We start from the raw sequence: 14,627 nt of genomic DNA on the forward strand, positions 1-14,627 counted from the left end.
TAGCCTTGCCATTGAAAGAATTGATAAGACTGTAGTATACTGGAATTAACTGAACTGAAATGAGACTGGAATGAATGCCTTTATCTGTTAATTACCCAAACTTGTGTTGAGCAGGTGCCAGTCTCTCCTTTATCGACCAAGTCTTTATTTATACTTTTCAGAATGAAGTATTTACGCGCTGTAGTTAGGATACAAATGATTTGTTAGATGTGTAACAATATCCAAATACCGTTTCCAATAACAGTGCTGATAAACAATATAACAGAATGTAGAAATTCTGGAATGCTGGGTAACAGTAACAGTGCTGATAAATATATCCAAAGTTTCTGCACGTGTATTCTGATTCTTCTGAATAATATCAACTGAAAAAGTCTCTTTCTCCTGAATAGTATGGATATTTAACCTGGCTTCTATACTCAGGCTCGAGTGTATGTACTGTAAAGACCTTTTGCATATCAGTGCAAAAGCTAACTTGACTGTGTCTGAAGTATTTCCTAATAATACCAAAACCCTGTAATGTTTTACATGCCTCTTTAGACTTGGTTTTCAAGCCTTGTGTTGCATGTGTCTCACAGTGCTTAACTGTCTATTCTTTATACAGCATTCCATTGCAAGTACACATATCTTTCCCTTGTGAAAGGAACATTCTGTAGCTTTCCCTGAAAACTATTATTTCTCCACTTCTCATGCTTATATTTTCCTTTCTTCTGAGCTGTCTTCCCTTGAAACTGAATTCATACATGAAAACACAAGTCTGACTGTATATTTTCAGGCATTTTATTCTACCTTAATGTATTACAGTGAACACACTAAGAGTAAAATGAAAACCCTCAGTCTAACAGCCAACATCAGTGGTCAGTTTAGACTATAGCTAATAACCCACTTATTCATCAGAAGGTTGAAAAAAAATTCCAGTTTTGTTGCAGAAACTTTGATTTGAAAGTCTCTGTAAGAATTGGATGGGAGTACATTTACATACCAAGGATGAACTGAATATCAACAAGATGAAGTACATTATGGGAGGCTGGGAGGGAACTTGGTAACCTGTGCAGCTCCGAGTGCCAGGCAGTCCTACTGCCTGCAATATATAGTTATAACTGTTACCAAGGATGAGTGCGCTTCTTAAAGATTTGTTATGGTTAAATCCCTTTTATTTCACTTCCATTTTTCTGTATTTAGTACTCATGTTTATCTACTGTAAATATGTATTTGAACTGTTGTCATTTTGCTTACCTGCAAGTGTTATCTATTTGGCCAGTGTCCAGAAGTGTGTATTCGCATTTCTTTATTTTTCAGATATTCTTTATTTGTAAGATCAAAAGGAAGTCTTGGTTCTACATCACTAGGTGTGTACAGTATTGTTAATGCATATGCTGTGTGGAACTTTGGAAAAAAGGCCAGTGTTCACTTAGAAGTCCGTTATTCAAGTTAAATGCAGTTAGAGAAGTAACAGAACAACTAAAGAAAGAAAACAAAATGTGCATTAAAACAGATGATCTTTAACAGTGCTTTGCCCTAAAACTGTGTGTTGTATCTCAGGTCCTTTCTATGGGAAGCCTCTCTGTTTACATGGACAATGCAGATGAACCTCATAATGTAATCATCTTAAAACATTTCACTGAAAAGAACAGAGCTGTTGTGGTTGATACGAAGACCCGAAAGAGGAAAACAGGTATGAGGTTCTTTGGGCATTACTACCGTTAGTTAAAATGAAAATTGAGATATGCCATGCAAATTACTTTTTTTCTAAAATCATACAGCATTTGACCCATAAGTCAAAATATCTGATCTGAAGTAGTTAACTTCATTTGGTCTGCAACCTGTGGGATACGGATCCAATTCCGAGCCGGCAACTTTACAAAGCTTAGATCCGAGCTCCTAGCTCCTCCCCTTACCCACAATCCCCTGCCAACCCTGACTGACCTCAGATCTAGTTTGCTGCGCTTCTGAACAGCAGCTAGATTGCGAGCTCCTGGTTTTTTGGTCAGATAAGTCCTTGTTTCTTAATTTTCTCCCTATAAACTTGTGAGAGTGTTTTGTGTTGGTTAGGTTTCCCTTGTTATAAACTCATTTTTAAATAACCTTTTTAAATTTTAGTCAAATTTTTCCTCCCCATTCTTCGCTGGTCGTAGTCTGTGTGTGTGTGTTTAGTGTGTTTGGGGCCTACTGAGTGAGTTTTTCTTTTAGTTTAATATGTCTGAGGCCCCAAAACCGATATTTTCTAAGTGCACCGAGTGTGGCCATAAGCTCTCCCCAGCGGATGACCACACTCTGTGTGTCCGGTGCCTTGGGGTTGAGCACCTCTCCTCTGGGTGTTCTATCTGCGCGGCGTTCAACCCCAGGGCACTGAAGGACCGGAGATCGAAGCTGATCCTAGCGGGACTCTTGCCCCCGGATTCGGCTTCGGTCTCCGGTGCTTCTGTGGCCTCCTCCCAGGCTTTGGTGGCGGCCACTCCTGCCTTTCTCCTCTCGGCCTGGACTCAAACTCCCGCTTCTGCACCGGAGGAGAGGGAAGCCAGGAAAGAAAAAGAGTAGGGAGAAGCACCACAAGCGGCGGACCGAGGCCTCCGCTTCGGCCCCCTCTGGCTAAGCGGGCTTCTCCCTCCAGGGCGTCTAGGTCTCCTCCTTCTCGGCTCTGGTCTCCGTGCTTCTCACCGGGACCCGAGGAGGAGGAGACCCGATCTCCGTCGAGGTCATCAAGGCGGCACTCCCGGCCAGCCTCGGTGGCCTCGTCGAGATCCACCCGTAGCCTTTCGGATGCAGATTTGGACTGGATGATGCGAAGGTTCATCCAGGCCCAGCTGCAGATGGGAGTGCTCCTGCCTCCCCCCCCCTCCAGGGGGGAGCTCAACACCCTTCTTTGCCTCGATAGCTCCTTCTCCAACCCGCTTCCCGGGTTCGGAGCGCTCGGTGCCAGGCAGCGTTGGAGCCAGGGGTGGGTCGGCACCGACAGTATCGGGTACTTCGGCTCCGACTCTTCCTTCGAGTCTGTTGGATCCGAGCTCTCAGAGCCGTGGTCTGAGCTTCGGATCCGAGGGGGTCTGTGTGCCTTCGGCTACGTCCAGGTCGGAGCACACTGGTCCTTCGGATCCGATGCTGTCGGCGCCGGTTCCGATCCATCCATTGGATCTGAGCGAGGGTCTGCTCTTGGATCCCAGAGAGAGCGGCTCTCCCTCTGCCTTTGATGTGGTGGTGAGGGCTCTGTTGAGTGCATCCAAGCCCCCGGTCCTTGCTTCGGTTCCATCCCGCACTCCCTCTCGGTAGGGTCAGGCTTCCATCACCCAGCCACAGGGACAGCCTGCTTTGACGTCTCAGGTCTTTCCCCTGGAACAAGACGTGGCTGGTAAGACGTCCTCGGACAGCCCCCCCGAGCATGTTCCTCACAAGCGAAAGTGCAAGAGGAGGCACGTGGACTCCCCCGAGTCCTTGACAGAAGACATGGATTTGGATGAGGGGGAAGGCTCCCCAAAGTCACCCCCCGAGGATGTCTCCTTTGGAGGCATCATGGAAATGCTTAGGATAAGGGGGGGTGGTCCGCCCCCAAGGCTTCCTCGGATGAATCCGTGTTCCTGGAGGTGTTCGAAGCAGGCCCATCTACCTCTTGGATGTCCCCTCCGGCCGACCCCTTAGTGGACCTAATTACCACTAGGGCGTGGAAGGAGCCAGACACTGTGGAGCCATTCCCCAAACATCCAGACAGAATTCTAAGCCCCCCCACTGAGAAGTCCCATTGGAGCAAGAGACCCCCCCCCGTAGATGCCATGTTGGTGGCGGCAGCCACCAAGAGGGAATTGGCCCAAGAGAGCCGCCCGAGCAAGGAGTCTCGCTCGATGGACCGTCTTGGAAAGCGGGTCTTTAGTTCAGCGACCTTCGCTGTAAGGTCCCTGAACTACATGGCACATGTGATACGGCTGCAGCGAGACCTTATTAAAGAGTACGCTACATCGCCCCCGGAGTCCATGTCGGCGGAGGACAAACAGTTGTACTCCACTCGCATGGCCACTCTTAGGTCTACAACCAGCACCTATATGCGGCTTGTATCCCACGCTACAGAGGGAGCCGCAAGAGCCAGTGGAGTAGGCCTAGTTATGAGGCGTCAGGCCTGGCTCCGACATTGTGATTTCGCAGAACCCTTCAAGGCGTCCTTTGCGAATGCCCCCTTCGATGGTTCTGCCTTATTTGGCAAGACAGTTCGCGAGACTTTAGTCCAGAACGAAAAGGACGGGAAGACGTCTGCCGTCAGAGTCCGTTTTTTCTGCTCCCCAGAGGCCCTTCTCCAGGAACCAAAAGGGACAGAAGAAGATGTGGTTCCGAAAGTCGCAACAGTCCCAGTCCGCTCCGGACTGCCAGTCCTTCCGCGGCAGAGGAGGACAGGGTGGACGCCGCCCTAGAGGCAGGGGGGGCCCGAAGAACTTTGAGTCCAGAGAAACCTTCTCTGATCGGCCCACGCAACAACCCTGAGGGGTTGCCCGACTGCTCCACTCTGGAGGCAGTTGGGGGGCACTTCTCGAGGCACCTGGCAGCTTGGGAGTCCATTACAACAAACTGCTGGGTGCTTCATATCATATCCAGAGGATACAGAATTCCCCTTTCTTACATTCCCTACACCCCTAAACACCTCCCCGATGTTCCACCCAATCAGAGGGAGGCTGCAGCTGCAGAAATTCGGCAGCTTTTAGAAAAAGTAGCTATCCAGCACATCCCCCCAGGACAGTCCAGATCGGGTTACTACTCCAGGTTCTTTTTGGTGCCAAAAAAGATGGGGGACCTAAGGCCCATCCTCGATCTTTCCCTACTAAATCTGTCAGTAACCAAAGAAAAGTTCCAGATGGTCACTCTTCAGTCTATTCTCCCCCTCTTGCGGGAGAACGACTGGATGTGCTCGATAGACCTCAAGGACGTGTACTACCACATATTGATGGACGTGCGATCCAGGAGGTTTCTCCGCTTCCGGCTAGGAGCCAGTCATTATCAATTCAGGGTCCTTCCCTTCAGTCTCACCTCAGCCCCCAGGGGTGTTCACCAATGTATTAGCAGTGATAGCGGCCCACCTGAGACTCCAGGGAATGCAGGTTTTCCCATACCTGGATGACTGGCTCCTCACCGCTCCAACAAGACATCTACTATGCTTAGCCAGGGACTACTTCCTCAACCTTGCTCCACAACTAGGGATCACTATAAACTCAGACAAGTCCTCTCTCACCCCGACACAGGTGATAGATTTTATCGGGGCCAGACTGGACACCAACAGGCAACTAGTCTTCCTAACTCCCGACCGGTTGCACACATTGAGGGCACATGTGCGGGCCATCTTTCAATCTTCGAAACCTCCGGCGGGATTGGTTCTGAGGGCCCTGGGGTCCATGGCAGCCACAATAAACCTTCTTCCCATGGCACATCTGAACATGAGGATTTTACAGTGGACTCTGCAAGTCCAGTGGTCCCTTCATCAGTATCCCTTGAGTCACCCCATTTCTCTCAGCAGAGCCTGCAAGAGGGCTCTCGTTTGATGGCTTCAATCGCCGGACCTCCAGGCGGGATGCCCCTTTGCCACGGCCCCCCCTCACCACAGTGACCACGGATGCCTCTCGTCTTGGGTGGGGGGGCATTGTTCGGGCAGGGCGGTCCAAGGCACGTGGAACGATTCGGAGACCTTATTGCACATAAATGTTCTAGAGATGAGGGCAGTGCTGTTGTCGTTGCAAGCACTTCAGAGCCTTCTGCCTGCAGGAACAATTGCAATCCAGACAGACAGTATGTCTGTGGTATGGTATATCTACAAACAAGGGGAAACTAGGTCTTACCCACTCTGTTGAGAAGCCATGAGAGTGTGGGAATGGGCATTCTCCACCAACCGCTTTCTCATTGCAATGCACATTCCGGGATGGACCAACATCCTGGCGGACAGACTGAGTCACACCATCCTTTCACCTTACGAGTGGTCCCTCAGTCCTCAAGTAGCGAGTCGAATTTTTGCCGTTTGTGGGCAGCCCTGTTGCGATCGCTTCACATCTCCCTCAAACACAAAATGCAACAATTACTTTGCTCTCATTCCCCCTACCGGGGAAGCCCCGAGGAACGCCTTGGTGCATGCTTGGCCACCCGGTCTTCTCTATGCCTACCCTCCTCTTCCCCTCCTTCAGAAAGCCAGTCGGTTGGGGAGCAGGATGATCCTCATTGCCCCATTCTGGCCTCGCCAAGCTTGGTTCCCTTACCTCTGGTCTCATCGACTGAATCCGCCCTGGATTCTAGATCCCCTTCCGGATTTAATTTCCCACCCCCTGGAGCTCCCACTTCCCGACCTGGTCATCCTCAAGCTTACGGCTTGACTGCTCCAGTTCCACTTGTAGCTAGGACTCCCGGTATCTCATCTCCAGTTAAAACTATCCTAGTAGCAGCACACAAGCCCTCTACTAGGCAGGTCTATGGTAGTAAATGGAAGCGTTTCTCTATCTGGGCGGAACGCCATAATTTGGATCCTTTTACAGCCCCCTTGCCTGTGGTGCTGGATTTCCTTTCAGGTCTTTTTAGTGGCGGAGCTAGCTGTTCTACAGTTAAGGTTCAGTTAGCAGCTATCTCTCATTATCACGTAGGTACTGAAATGGGTCCTTTGATTACTACAAAATTGTGCAAAACATTCCTAAAGGGCACCTTTCTACTTAGGCCTCCAATAAAGGAAGCGGTACCTCCATGGGATTTGACCTTGGTATTACAAGCCTTGACGGCCCCTCCCTTCGAACCTACGGTTTCAGTAGACCTCAAATATTTGTCTTGGAAAACAGCCTTTCTAGTGGCTATTACTTCAGCCAGGAGAGTATCTGAATTACAAGCTCTTTCTGTCAAACCCCCATACTTAGCCTTTCACAAGGATAGGGTTTACCTCAGGGCCAATCCCTCCTTCCTCCCGAAGGTAGTTTCTGAATCTAATATTAACCAATCTATCAATTTGCCGGTCTTCTTTTCTAACTACCAGAACAAAGGGGAGTACAGATAACATTCTTTGGACGTACATAGACAACTTAGATTTTACATTCATGGAACATCTGGTCATAGACAATTCTACCAGCTGTTGGTCTCCTTTGCCATATTTAATCTAGGTAAACCAGTCTCAAAAGTTTCCTTATCGAAATGGATTTCACAGTGTATCATCACAGCGTATCAAAATTCCGGCAGGCCCGCCCCTCAAGGAGTTCGTGCCCACTCAACTAGGGCTATGGCTACATCTGCCGCCTTTAAATCCAGGGTTTCCTTGGATGATATCTGTTCAGCAGCAATTTGGGCCTCAAATCATGCCTTCATTAATCATTATAAATTGGACATTATCTCCAGGGGGAGAACTTCTTTTGGCTCCGCAGTGCTCCGGAATATCCTTCCATGAAGGCCGCCCAAGGTTTAGGTAGCTGGGGACTCTGTCCCACAGGTTGCAGACCAAATGAAGTTAACTACTTCAGATTAAGAAGTTATGTACTCACCGTAACGTTCCATCTGAGTAGGTAAACTTCATTTGTCTGCAACCGTCCCCCCCCCCCTCCGTCCCCATGACCTTCAGATGTGTTTCATGACATATAGGGATGTACCATTTCTGATAATGTAGTTAGTTATCTACTATAGTGCTTGCGGGCAAACTTGATCTGAGGTCAGTCAGGGTTGGCAGGGGATTATGGGTAAGGGGAGGAGCTAGGAGCTCGGATCTAAGCTTTGTAAAGTTGCCGGCTCAGATCCGAGATCGGATCCGTATCCCACAGGTTGCAGACAAATGAAGTTTACCTACTCAGATGGAACGTTATGGTGAGCACATAACTTCTTATTTTAGAAATGCATTGTTTTTTTCAAAGAAATAGTCAGAAATACTCCAGCTCAAGCATGTTATTGGTGATGATATTGACACACAGGTTTACTTGTTACCACTGACTTTGTATCAGATTCTGTATATAGTTTCCAGCTCATTTGTCAGATTACAGCAGTGCCATGAAAGTCACTTGAAAGGTGGTTCTAGACAGTTGTTGCATCCAGTTAGTTGTCCCACCTTCCTGTTTGCTGGGCTTTGGTTTAATTAGAATTGTTTTGGAGGATCCCTGTGTGAAACACTTATTTTGGTGTAGAGGCTGACATAGACTTGATGCATAATTTTATATCACACTTATTCCCCACTTGACAGTGATAGAGATGCCAGACTCCATTTTGCCAATTTTTGTATGAGGTTAATTAGCACATTAATCTTATTGTGTGCTGCAAAGTAAGAGCATCTTTTTGTATACTTCCAGTTCAAACCCATAGATGTTCATCGTGTTACACTGCTGCAGTCATCACACATGGGTTATCCAGCCGTCAGGTGGTCCCGTAGTTGGCCTGAGTTCCAAAGTCTTGGTCTGGCGTCGGTTGCTGTCGCTTCTTCCCTGATGTCAGTGCACCAGGGGTATACAAGTGGCATCCGACACCATTTTCTTCAGTCTTTCTTGCCATGCAGTACCCGAAGCAGAAGCACTTAGCACATTAATCTTATTGTGTGCTGCAAAGTAAGAGCACCTTTTTGTATACTTCCAGTTCAAACCCATAGTTCCTTATGGCATCCAGAATTTTTTTTAGGTCTGGCTTCATTTTCTAAGTGACTTTCCAGCTTGTAATTGGAATTATTAGAAAGTGGAAGGAGTTATTAACAAAATGGATACTAAGACTGATATCCTAAGATGTGTCTGCACTAGAGAAATTAATCACGGGTCATTGATTATTATTCATATGTTCATATTTGTATTCATGTTTTCATAACTGAGAGTCCTACATGTCGTTGAGGGGTATGGTGAGATATGCCATGGTGGGTGCCAGGAAAATTCACTGTCAGTGTCCAGTTATATCACATTATTCCTGATATATTGCTTGTTTGCTAGAAATTGTTCTTGTTACTTCAAAAAAACAAGTGACTTACAAACCATTGCATGACATCAGGTGAAACCTTAGGTGATGGAATAAAACTGCCTTTCATATTTGTCCTGTAAGTTGCACATCTTGGAAAATATTCATTGTTTATATTGATGTTGTTCTTCTTTCGGCTTTTCCCGGATAGGGGTCACCACAGTGGAACTCCGGCCTGCTAATGATTGGCAGTAGATTTTTTACGGTGCCGAGGTGCCAGCCCGATGCCCAACCTTCAACGAAGGCATACCCATTCACACATGTCTTTCGAATGCCACTCGACCGTGAGGAGGACAATGCAAACTCATACAGTCAAGCATATGTTTTCATATTTCTGTTAATATTTCAGTAAACATGCCCTAAAAAAGGAATTTCTTGTCATGTGAAAACTTGTCTGGTAACAAAAATGTTCTAACAATATACGTCTAGGTTATACGTTCATAGGTAGGTACTAGGCTATCTGCCCAAGGGCATTTATAAGCCTAGCCAGAGTGTGTTGGCTTTCGCTGCCCCATTGATTAATTAACTGATCCTCTGTCAAGCAGAGCCAATGAAGTGATCCCAGGGGTGTATTTTCTGTTACCCATCCACTCGTCAAGGTTTCTCTTGAAGAGTGTTAGTGAGGGGCTGTGCCTGATGTAATTTGGAATTTTGTTCCAAAACATGGGGGAGTCTCTGTGACAGGAATCTATCCCTCCAGCATGTTCTACTTATTGTTGTGGCGAGGTTTAGCTCACTAGAGAGCTTGGCTCCAAGTGACTTGGATTTCTTTAGATGGAGCATGTCCATCAATTCTGAGTTTGGACATGGCTTTGTAAGTCGGGCAGAGATAACCTCTGAGTAAGCGATATAGCACTGAGTACAGTCAGAGTTTTTTCAGTCGGGCTGCGTAGGACTTGTGTTTGAGGCCAGTAATCCTGTTGGTGAGGTACTTTTGTGGTCTTTCCAGCTGTTGGAAGTGTCTTATGAGGTACATCCCAAATGGGGCATTGTACTCTATGATGGGTCTAATGAGTGACAAGTAGAGTGGCACCATAACCTCTTCATTTGTAGATGCGAACCCTTTAGTAATTAGATGGGCCACATAGAAGGAGTTCCTAACTATTTTGGCAATATGGTTGTCAAAGGAGAGATTACTATCTACCTGGGTCCCCAGATCTCTTATTACCTCTTCTGTATTAAGGGGGCTGCCAACCTATGTGGTAATTCGTGGGTGTTTTGTTTTTCCCAAATGGGATGACTATGCATTTTTTGGCATTTAGCTTAAGGCCATGATTTTGACACCAGGTGTCCGTCTCAGTAAGGCCCTTTTGGAGGATGTCCGTGTCAGCCGGAGAGTCAATTATGGCTCCCAATTTGCAGTCATCTGCGAACTTGGTTAGCCATAGTCCTCCTGTGTTTGCCTGTACTTCTGAGAAGTATACGCTGAACAGTAGGGGTCCCAGGACCGAGCCTTGCGGGACACCATTTGTGACTGTTTTAGAGTCTGACCTGGAGCTCGCTATTCTTACCGTGTGAGTTCTGTCTGTAAGCCAGTTGGCAACCCATCTCATGACGTAGGGGTTTATGTTTAGGCTGGTGAGTTTTTCTGTAATACCCGAGTGGGGAATGGTGTCGAAAGCCTTGACGAGGTCAAAGTAGGCTGTGTGAACCACCTTTCCCTTATCTATGGCATTGGTGACTGTCTCGAAGAAGTCGACCAGGTTTAGTAGGCATAATCTGCCCTTATCAAAGCCGAACTGGGTCAGGTCAAGTGTTTGGAGGTTCCCAATGCCTTTGTTAATGAGTTCCATGATGATGCGCTCCATAGCCTTGCAGACCAGGCTAGTCAGGCTTATGAGGCGATAGTTACCAGGGTCAGTTGTGGCCCCTCCTTTGTGGAGAGGAATAACTGTTGCTGTGTGCCATTCTATTGGCACATAGCCTGTGGAGAGGCTGAGGGTGAACAGCGTGTTTAGGTGTGGGGTTAGTGCGTTCTGTAGTTCGTGCAAGACGCAGCCTGGGACACTATCTGGTCCCATTGACGCTGTGTTTTTCAGCTTTTGAAAGGGCTTTTTTCACCTGTGTGTCTGTGACTTTTGGGACACTACACTTTTCTGGTATCGTTGTGGGCCCTTTTGGAGGTGAGAGGGGGGTGAAGTTTGCACTGAATCTGTCTGCCAAGATGTTGGCAATATCAGTAGGTTCAGTATATTTTGTGCTGTTTTGCACTAGTTCAGTGCATATCTGCGAGTTGCCACTTAGATTCTTAACATAGCTAAAGAAGGCTTTGTGGTTATCTTTTGAATCCGTGGCTATTTTTCTTTTGAAGTTAGCCTTGGATGATTTTATGAGGGACCTTAGTTTCTTACTGATACTGATCAGGGATGTCTTTCCTTCTTGGGATTTGCTTTTTTCTGAACTAGTTTCCTCCTTCTATTGTATAGCCTGTTTATTATTGCAGGGGTCCACCAAACTGGTTTCCTTCTCTTAGAGGAGCGAGTCTTGGTTTTGCTAGGTATGGCACGATCCATGCATCCTTGTAGGTGCTCATAGAGTGCTTTTGTAAAGGTTTCTGCATCTTGGGCAGCGTTATCCTTTAGCGTGGGGGCTGTGAAACTTACCACCTCTGTCTTAAGTAAGGTGAAGTTTGCTTTAGAAAAGTTTTTTTACTGTGGTTTCCTTAGTTTGGGGTGGTGGTGGGGTGTGGACATCCAGAGTGATTAGTTTATGATCTGATCTAACCAGTGATGGGTTGACCTCCGTTGTGGAACACCTGTCGCCCATGTTGGTGATGACCAGGTCCAGTATGTTTTCACCTCTGGTAGGGGAGTTTACCAGCTGATCCAGGGCGTTTGAGTTGATGAATTCCAGGAAGCGCTGGGCCTGGGAATTTGTACTCGCGTAGTTTTCCCAATGAATGATAGGATAATTGAAATCGCCCAATATCAGGGTGTTCGGTAGGACCTTCATGTTTTCCAGTGTCTCCAGAAAGGTGGAGTGGTGGTCCTGGGTCATGGAGGGTGATCTGTAGCAGGCCACAATTTGCATTGCAGATTTGACCGATGTTAGTTGCACATGGATGATCTCAGAGGTATCATGCTGTGCCACTAACCTGGAGGTGTAGGCATCCTTGATGAATATGGATACACCCCCCTCCTTTTGTGTTTCGGTCCGTGTTCTGTGGCCGAAACATATGGTATGAGTTGTAGCCCGGTAGTGCTGGGATGCTCTCTGGAGCCTTGAACCAGGTTTCAGTTACTGCGCAGATGTCGACGTTCTCCATACTGAGGAATGCTTCGAGTGCATGCATTTTGAGATTTAAACTCCTGGTGTTGAGTAGCATAATCTTCAGTTTTTTTGTTAATTGTGCTTTAATTGTGCTGTTTACGGAGGTGGGTTTGACTTTTGAGCCTTACCTAAAAAGGCACTATGGGGGCAACAAGAGCCTTGGCCAGTATTCGAAAGCCTAGGGGTGACAGGTGCAAGCTGTCTCTTGCGAAGCAACGCGGCTTATCGAGCATGTCGTCCCAGGCTGACAGACACTGGATCCCCTTTGAATGACACCAGAAGCTTAGCCAATTGTTGAAATTGATATTTTTTTCTTTATACTGAGGTATCATTCTTGGTGAGGGCAGGATGCTACTCAGGGTCAGGGTCATACCAGCCTGGGCTGCATGATCATAGAGCTCTTCCGTGTCTCTTTTCATGTAGTCCAGGGAGGTAAGTTTCAGGTCATTCACACCAACATGAACAATGACATAGTCATATTTGTACTTTTTCTGGAGTGACCTGAGTGCTTGTGTTATGTGGTGGATTCTGGCTCCCGACAGGCAGCTAACAGTAACCTTCAGCTTATCCAGCCTAGTGAGTGGGACGTCAGTGTGCCTGACTATAGAGTCACCTTTTACTAGTGTGTTAGGTATATTATTTTGCCTTAAGGACTGTGATTGTGTGGCACACTAATTTTGTGTTTTATGTGTCTGGTTTGTGACGAGAAGTGCAGGTTGTTTGGGTGTCTGCTTTGGAGGTCTCTGATGCTTTTGCATGTTTTGATTTAGAGCCTCCGAGTATGATTTTGTGTATTTTTTGCCAGTGCTGTTTTAGTAGGTCTGTGTGCGGCTGGAGGTGTGGTGCAAGTGTTCACCTTCTCTTGACTTGTTCCAGTCTTGGGTGGAGACAGCTTAGCTTCCAGTTTGGCTGTATAATTGCATCTCTCGCAAATGTTAGTGTTTTGGGGTAGGAGGAGAGGGTTGTATGTATATATGAGGCAGTTGTAGCATTGCCTCAGGATACCCAGATTCACCAGCTGGACTGGAGAGTACACCTGAAGTTGCCCTTTGGTCATGCCTGAATAGTAGGGTGATCTGCTTAGTCGCTTGGTTAGTGAGGGGTGAATAAAGAGCCTTGCCCTGCTGGGCAATCAGTGTCAGGGTATATTAGTGCTTGCTATTAGGTCTGAGCAAGTGCTGGGCTGTAAGATGCTTTTTGAGTGCTTACGTTGAGAGGTAGACTAGTTTCAGGGGAAAAACTGAAGAGGGGACTTTGTGGAGCCAGGAATAATTTAACCGTAGCTAAGTGGCACTGCCTGTTGCGCAAAACCGTGCAGATGCAGTTTTTATAGTAGGGAAATTAAAGAGAGAGAAATTAGCCCAAAATGGTCAATAAACTACTAACTTCTGGGCTGGAACCACTCCTCCAGGGACAGATAGGTTGCTCAAAGCTCCCTTCTCTCACAGGTGAACAGAGAAACTTCCTTCTATCTAAGTAAGATATGGGCAACTCAGAAACCATAAGTATCACAGCCCTGAATTCAGCACTATACTGAAAACTGGACTATACTAGCTTAGAAAGGTGGGAAACACGGAATTTTTTTTGTTTTTTTTTTTTGTTTGTTTTTTTGAAAAGATCAGGCAAAAAACTGTAAAAAAATACACTTAAAACAGCTTTAAACGACTACAAACGATCAGAAAAGGCTATCACACTTTAGTGTGTAGCCTACAATAGTTAAACAAATTATTTAAACAAAAACTTTTTAAAAGTGCAGACAGTCAAATAAGTACAATATGTAAAAAAAAACATGCTTTTAAATCACAATAAATGCTGGAAAATTTGTGTTTAGGCAGAAAACAGTTAAGTACAGCAAGAAAGTACAGAAAACTGATACTTAATCATTCCAAAGTGTCTCTTCTAAGCTAGAAGGCTTGTATCAATTTAAGGCTTTCTAGTGCTACCCAGTAGGTTAGTTACAGGAAAGATGGGAAACAAGCTCAGATTTGGTCTTTTAAACCAGAAAGTTGAGAGAGACGGACAAACTGTCCAAATGGTCAATAAACTACAATTTCTGGGCAAATAACCTCTTCTCTCGTGGTAGACAGGCTACCTAGTGCTTACCACTCCCACTGATAAGCTAGAAGGCTTTCTTCCAACACAGAAAGGTTTGTGGAGCTCAGAAGCTTACCAGCAGTCCTGGATACAGCAACTCAGTATCTGGACTAGGCTAGTTACAGGAAAGGTGGGAAACAAGCGGAAGTGCGGCTTTTAAATCAGAACGTTGAAAGAGTTGGAAACAAAACTGCCCAAATGGCCAATAGCTACAATTTCTGGGCCAGGAACCACTCCTCTTGTGGTAGATAGGCTAGCTAATGCTTACCACGCTCACTGATGAGCTAGAAGGCTTCTTGGGGGGCTCAGAAGCTTACAAAGAGTCCTAGATACAGCAAATCTGTACGTGGACT

The 14,627-nt window shown here is 46.5% G+C and overlaps 1 protein-coding gene and 1 long non-coding RNA gene across 2 annotated transcripts in view; both read left to right on the forward strand.

The window, feature by feature from the left end:
- ZZEF1 (zinc finger ZZ-type and EF-hand domain containing 1) overlaps window positions 1-14,627 on the forward strand; it is a gene marked incomplete in the record, with an annotated part of 3,903,331 nt that overhangs the window by 3,134,174 nt on the left and 754,530 nt on the right.
- Window positions 1,533-14,354, forward strand: LOC122811215. Its single transcript, XR_006366225.1, has 3 exons — window positions 1,533-1,672; window positions 2,172-2,174; window positions 14,343-14,354. It is a non-coding gene; the product is annotated as an uncharacterized LOC122811215 (long non-coding RNA).

This window comes from Protopterus annectens, chromosome 9.part0 (assembly GCF_019279795.1).
Source record: "Protopterus annectens isolate FY-2018-M chromosome 9.part0, PAN1.0, whole genome shotgun sequence".
NCBI classification, from domain to species: domain Eukaryota; kingdom Metazoa; phylum Chordata; order Ceratodontiformes; family Protopteridae; genus Protopterus; species Protopterus annectens.